The sequence below is a fragment of the Macrobrachium rosenbergii genome, chromosome 8 (assembly GCF_040412425.1).
Source record: "Macrobrachium rosenbergii isolate ZJJX-2024 chromosome 8, ASM4041242v1, whole genome shotgun sequence".
In the NCBI taxonomy this organism is placed as follows: Eukaryota; Metazoa; Arthropoda; class Malacostraca; order Decapoda; family Palaemonidae; genus Macrobrachium; species Macrobrachium rosenbergii.
Window position 1 is genome coordinate 15,056,351 of NC_089748.1, and position 7,500 is coordinate 15,063,850.

Genomic DNA, 7,500 nt, shown 5'->3' on the forward strand with positions numbered 1-7,500 from the left:
TTATTTTTTAAATTCTAAACCAGCTCTTTAATTGAAGAGCTACCAGGATTCAATCATTGCCAAACACTTCCCATAATTTGCCACAAAATGCATACTACATACGGAGTCACGTACGAAACCAAATAGGCCTACTCTAACTACCGAATTATGTTTAGTTGGAATTAAGTTCTCACACTAACACTTCCAGCGTCCTAGGTTACTTTCACAATGTATTTATGCAGAAGGGCATGCTGCAATTTCAAGTGCTGACGGTTGGATGCGAAGCTCTTTCAAAGAACATGACTTTGGCTTCATCTCCGAAACAAGTTTGTTAAATAGGGTTATGACTTTTCTGCTGTTATAATTGTTAAATTCAGTTATCATCAGAAGCCCGCAAATTTGCCGGGTTTTGCCGAGTATGCACTGAAGTCCAAACGGTGGATTTAATCCTAGCTGATGTAGCTAAGTCAGCTCCAAAATAAAATTCACTCTGCACGTAAACAAGTATCGCCTTTCTCCATCATAGTCTCGAATGAAAACTTTAGGTTTCGAGGCAAACAGCCAGTATTTTCTTTAAACAAAAGTCTCTGCATTTGAGACAAAGTTCACTTTTTAAAAACCGGTTACATGTATTTGTAATTTCGGAATTGAGAAATACCGCCACTGAGAAACCTTGTCTTTACTTAAACATTGAACTCGCTGCTTTTGAGACAAAGTCGACTTTAAAGAACCCGGTTACATGCATTTGTAATTCTGGAATTGAGTAACAAGTTCACCAAGAAAACTAAATGACCTTACCTCTACAAGAAAGGAACTCCTCACGACCGACTTCCGCTCCACTGAAGACTGGAGTGACCGGTAAACAAACTCAGCTCTCCAACATTCGCTCTTCAGAAAAAAAAATAAAACTCTGAACTGCCGTAACTGTGATCTAAAAGCTTCGACCAGTAGTTTAGACAGTTTGTCCTTACCGCCTGTTTTAAGCAGAAACAGCTCGATTAAAAAAAAAAAAAGAGTAAAAGAAAGGTTTACTATGTAACACATGCATAACTGATTTTAGTACAAGGGAGAACAGCTGCAAGATTATAGTCGTTAGTGTGAAATCAGCCTCATAGTTGTTACAGTTACTGACACTTCTCGTTTTTAAAGAATCGAGCTAATCATGTTTTCATGTGTAATATTTGATTTAGATATGGATTTTATAAAAACCCTTACACACCCTCACATATCTTTGTTCTAAGCATTCTTCGAGTATGAAAAATTCTGAGATGAATGGGATAGGCGCAGGAATAGCTTATGACCTAACACCCTGACTTATAAATACGAATAAAAGTGCTTCAAATACATAAAGCAATGAAGAAAAGTAAACAAACCATGTACCTGTACAGAGACACGTTAGTTGTACATAACAGTATGTGAATTTACTAAAAGATTTAGTTTCCATAAAAAACTTTTAAAATATACTTTTGCAAAATTGTTTCTGCATTTCATGGAAATTTGATTTGGTTACTTATGTACTCTGAATGTGAGAAGTGGGAGACGAGGCCGTGATATATAACGGTTGCATGAAGCTTTCCTGTCAACTCTATGTCAGTCTTCTCAAGGCCTACGAGAGAGACTTTTGCTGACATAAAATTATCTTTCAGCTTTGAAAAGTTGAACAGTCACATATACATGAATAAATAACCTAAAGATTATGACCAAAAACACCTGAAGGTTGGGGATTTCCCTCCAATACTCCTGTTTTCCCAAGTCCTTCATTACAATACGACTTTCAGGTGGTGTGTCTGTAGCTCCCTATAAGTCACGTCCCACTCTTTATTTCTCATTCTTTTCTTGCTTTTCCTTCATGCCTGCTCAGGATGAGGATAAACAAAAGGATTTTTTTTAAAGGGCTTACTGGCTAACATTTAACATTTCACAGTCGTTACAACTCCTTCAGGAACCAACGAAGCCCAACTCATCAAGAAGAGACCGCATCATTGGGAAAATATGGCTTTGCATATCAGGGAACTTTAGGCTTATAAAGTTATCGAAAATGCGCTGATTAATTTCCGGAGGCCTACGCTAGAAACCTTACAGCGATTTCGTCCTTATCATTAAACTCTGTAACGAATGTTTCATCTAAAGCTAAGATGCAGGGAGGCTATTCAAACTTTACCAAACCACTCACAAACCTGGACGATCTCCTCAGGCTAGTCCAATTTACTCAGAAAACCAACACATGAAGAATGAACATAATCTCTTTGTGAAACAGGACTAACATCAGTTCCACTCGCCTTCGGTTCATCTATTGCTCTAAACACAAATCGCGACTTCAATCAAAACTTTCTTCAAATACATTTGCGTTTACCAATGGTATTTGAAAGAAAGTGGACGATTTGCAAGTTTACAAACAAAGAACGCAAGTTTTAAAATAGCTAGTAGGTCTGCCTAGTCAAATTTCTATTTTTAATATTTTATTCTCTCTCTCTCTCTCTCTCTCTTGTGACGGGAACGGTGGAAGTTGTTCCTATCCAGACCCCTCTTGTACAGGGGAAATATATTGTTACTCTGAATTTCCCAAAATGAATTCAAAGTCACAAGTTTCTCCCTTTAACAAAGACATGTCCTTAAATATCATTAACAAATTCACAAACGTTAGGTAACATTGCTTTGCATTATACTAAAATTTCTAAGAACTTCAATGTTAGAGATGTTATGGGCAGTCGTTGCTCATAGGAATAAATAAATATGGTAGCATTAAAGATAATTTTCACAAATACTCAGTAACAGGTAATTTAGATACTGGTTTTGAAAACTCGACTCTGATGACTTTCCATGTAACATTTGTTTAAATAAGAAATTAAAGATATTCAAGAGAAATATGTGAAATCACCTGTAGATAAGCCTAATAGAAATTTTGGATTTATATTTAAAAAAAAAAAATATGTTGAAGTTTTAATTTCAGAAATTGAATCAGCTGTTGATCTTGGGAGGTGAAAAGTTTATGAAAAAATAGTTTGTAGATATACTCAAGTTATATAAAGCAGTACTTTCGCCATTTAATTTGCCTTTTATGCATACCATCCAGAATTTCATAAAAGTCCTACTAAATTTAGTTACATAACGAATTCAGTAAATTGCATAAATAAAGATATCAACAATATGTTTCATTTAGTCTCGGATAAACTTTATGATATACTTGATAATAAGGAAACTGATAAGTGGCTTATTAAAAATAATAGCAAAATAGTAGATACTGATTTTAATACTCTGTATACTACGTTGCCAAAGGATGACCTTATGAGATGCAATGGTGCCTTATATGATAAACATATGGGCTCTCATTTATTAATACACTATAACCAAAAACAAAATTGCTGTTGGTGAAATTAAGTTCGTCAAAATAAAAATAATTTCTATTAACGGCTGCTATATTAAATTTAATAATAGAATATATAGACAAAAAAATAGTCATTCTTGTGGATGTTGATTATAACCCTGACATTGCCAATTTGTATTTACATTTTTATGAATCGAAATTTTTACTTATTAATCCCACAGGAGGCAGAGTTATCTATAAAAATACATTTAGATAATTTAGTAGCACTGAATAATAGAGATATGATATCTAATGGTAATTATAGCACTGAATAATAGAGATATGTTATCTAATGTCAATTTCATATATCCCAGAATACTAGATGTTTCAAATGCTAATGATGACCTTTTTAAAACGGGATCCTTCTTGGATATTGATATCAAAATGATCAATAATAAACTAACTAATGTTCATGGTAAAAGAAGAGATTGAGCGCCTAGGAACTACAGCCCAGTAAACATTGCTCGCTATCCCTTACTTAATTTGTAATCGGACAAATTATTTGTACTTTTTCTTATGTCTAAGCAAAATACTATGAAAAAATGAATATAAAGTCAAATTTAAGTTAATCTGACAGTAAATATTTAGAATGACATCAAGTTTTGATTATATCCACCTTTCCCCACCAGACGAATTGATAGCTAACATCCTTCCTTCTATTTGCGGATCAATCGAAAGAAGATATTGAAGTTCAAGTATATCTTAGTTTAACCAGACCACTGAGCTGATTAACAGCTCTCCTAGGGCTGGCCCGAAGGATTAGACTTATTTTACGTGGCTAAGAACCAATTGGTTACCTAGCAACGGGACCTACAGCTTATTGTGGAATCCGAACCACATTATAGTGAGAAATGAATTTCTGTCACCAGAAATAAATTCCTCTAATTCTTCATTGGCCAGCAGGAAAGATATTGGAAATAGGAGGGAATTTACAAAAGATATATGGTTTTTCAGAGACAATCAACTGAAACAAATTCAAGCAAAGGAGGAACAGAACTACTACTACTACTACTACTAGCCCAGGTACTCCCCTACTACGGCACCGGGTTCAAAGTAGGCTTATCTGTTTAATGAATTAATGAAGGTAGTTAAGGCCCAGTCTGTTCATGATGATTGCTAGTGTTCAAAATGCCCTGCTCGAGAAGAAAGCTCAGATTGGATATTACATAGTGTGGCCAGGCTTTCAGGTGATTATCCCAAGCCAAGCGTGTTTCTTTAGGCCTGTTTATTGTCTGACGCTTTTTTCCTTCATCCATGTAAAATTTTGGTAAACATTTACTTTAAGCCATTATCTCCTTTTGGTTTTGAAAATATAATTTTCCTGTGTTTTAATGTGTGCTTTGAAAGTTTCTGACGATTGTTTCAGGAGCAAATGGCCTAACCTGCCATACGTAACATGACCAAACCTAGGGTAAAAACATGGATAGTTTGCAGAACAGGATTAGGCTCTGACACTACCTCCAAATGGAAGCTTAGTCTCTGTTTCCGATATATATATGTATGTATATACATATATATATATATATATATATATATATATATATATATATATATATATATATATATATATATACACATACATATATACACACATATATATAAATAAATTTATTTATCTATATACATACATTTAACTCCACATTCTCTATCAGTAAAGGCCTATCCGACGAATAGAGTAGCCCTTAAACTACTTACTTCAAGAACAAACTTTCTTTGGGCTGTTTAACTCATTAGGCGACACAAAACTGTTCAAACTTGAGATGAGATTCCCCCTGAGTGACTTCCATCATTAAAAAATAAGACTTAGTAACATTAATCTCAGATAATCTATACGATAAAATCTATGTTTGCTCCATAGATTACTCACACATTAAAAGCACCATTTATAAAAGAGGGGAAAATTTGTTCAAAACTAGAATTCATATTTACGTAGATCTTTATCTGGAAGGATTTTTACTCCAAGATATCAAATATATGGGTACTTCTGAATAAAGTATCTATTAGGTAACTGAGCTGTCCATTCACGTTCTAGCGTTATTAATTTGATTTATTCATATCAGTTAACAGTCACAAAATTGGTTCTGTTATGTCCCGGATATACTGTAATTTACTTGATACCTTTGCCCTGTTTCAGTACTTTCTTCAACATGCATTCAAATGAAAAGCTTATTAAGAAAAATATAAAAGCTTAGTACTGGAGGTACGAGTCCGTTCAAACCTACAACTCTTCATTGATAAATTTCGTCTAACAATAATTTCTTAATGTTATTCATTTATCTAAGTTCCTCATTGGATGGGTCGATATCGTACTCGGCTAGCCCGCGTTCGATTCTCCGGCCGGCCAAGGAAGAATTACAGGAATTTAATTCTGGTGATAGAAATTCATTTCTCGGTATAATGTGGTTCGGATTCCACAATAAGCTGTAGGTCCCGTTGCTAGGTAACCAATTGGTTCTTAGCCACGTAAAATAAGTCTAATCCTTCGGGCCAGCCCTCTCTAGGAGAGCTGTTAATCAGCTCAGTTGTCTGGTTAAACTAAGGTACACTTAACTTATTCATTTAACGAACCTCAAGTTATTTTGACTGACTGAAATAATTTATGGAGAAATATAGAGACATGCCCGACTATTTGAGGATTTCCCAAAACAAGCATATGTGCCCTACCTACAACACACGAAAACGTAAGGCTTGTACAATTTCCACTCTGTCTCAAGGAAGAGATATTCTAATAAATAAAATCTTTCCATCTGCTCACATTGATAACCTCACAATGAATAGTCATCTAGTTCACTAACATTAACACAATCGCTCTCTAACATATTTTGAGGGAACTCATATCCTAAGGCGAAAATGGTTACCAATTATCTTTCGTAGACATCTAGAAAATCAAGAATAATTGTTCTTAGGATTTTGCTTACATTGTGGCGGCTTTAAACAGCATTCCGTCTGAGGCCACGAGCACTTTTTTTTTCAGCAGTACCAACATTACAAGGGCCAACTCTTTTATCTTCTTCTTCTTCTGCATGAATATGTAGAGCACACTCAAAAGAAAGTACTGGACCTGGATGCATTCCCTCTAAGGAAAACCCGATATTAAACAAAAGATTTGCATCTAGCGTTCTAAAGGCGCGTCCACGTACAGTAAAACACGTCATTCACACATCTCGTATCACAAACGGACTGAAACCAAATCAACGACCGTAAATGGAGAACGAATCTTTCGCCAACGCTGCATAATCGTGTGAAGTAGTGGTAGTGACTACCAGTAAGTTGTTGACGTGCATTCAACCTGTTCGCGATGTGTGTGCGGCAAGTTGCCGACGTGTGTTTACGACGTTCTATTGCAATGCGAACGTCCCCTAACATTACAGAAAGAAACGACGAACGTCATGTGAAAAAAAAGGAACGGAAAAAGAGCTACAGGCGACGGGTGTTAAATCATGACCACGTAACATGCAAGACAGTATGAAAAATGATGGTACAACCCGATGACATGGTCAAAGGCTTAATGATTACAGCTTTTCTCCCTTCTAATTTGATCCTTAATTCATGTTTCCATGAAGAGAGATATTTAATGCGAACGAGATTTTTCGAGAACCGAAAACGGAAGCAGCGACATAGCTGAAAATGCGCACATTGCTAATATCATTCTTATTGGGTTAAAGCAGATGAAGGGTTTCATGGGAGTGATATTTATGACTGGACACTCTGCTGGTAATACATAAATGTGTCAGGATTAAAACATTTACAATGAAACTAATAATGAGACATACTGTCAGGGCCATTTTGTAGCTGCTCAAAAGGAATCTGTCTCAAGTCTACAGTAAAATACCTTGTAAGTGAAGCTGAATACTAAATGGCTTAAAGCCAAATATTTATCAAATGGAGCAAAGGGAGAATATTTACTCATGAAAAATGACAATTTGTTAATGAAAGCATGATACATATGAATTATCCATGTTAGTAATTTTCCATTAGATTCTTGTCTGGACACAGACTGTGCGGCGATTTTACAAATATGATAAGTTTCTAATAATTACTGACAAGGCATTCGAATTATTTTTTATTAAGGGATTGCATCTCATGTAAGTGTTCCTGTCCCGTATTGTTTTCGATAAGACAAAGCAAAAACTCGGGCAGCCCTTCCTTACCAAAGA

At 35.3% G+C, this 7,500-nt stretch overlaps 1 protein-coding gene across 1 annotated transcript in view; it reads right to left on the reverse strand.

The window, feature by feature from the left end:
- Positions 1-935, reverse strand: part of LOC136840618 (haloalkane dehalogenase-like) — a 33,276-nt gene extending 32,341 nt beyond the window's left edge. The window contains exon 1 of the mRNA XM_067107326.1: positions 778-935. The gene's annotated coding sequence lies outside the window, so the exon portion shown is untranslated. The remainder of the gene's footprint in view (positions 1-777) is intronic.
- Positions 936-7,500: the final 6,565 nt, after the last annotated feature.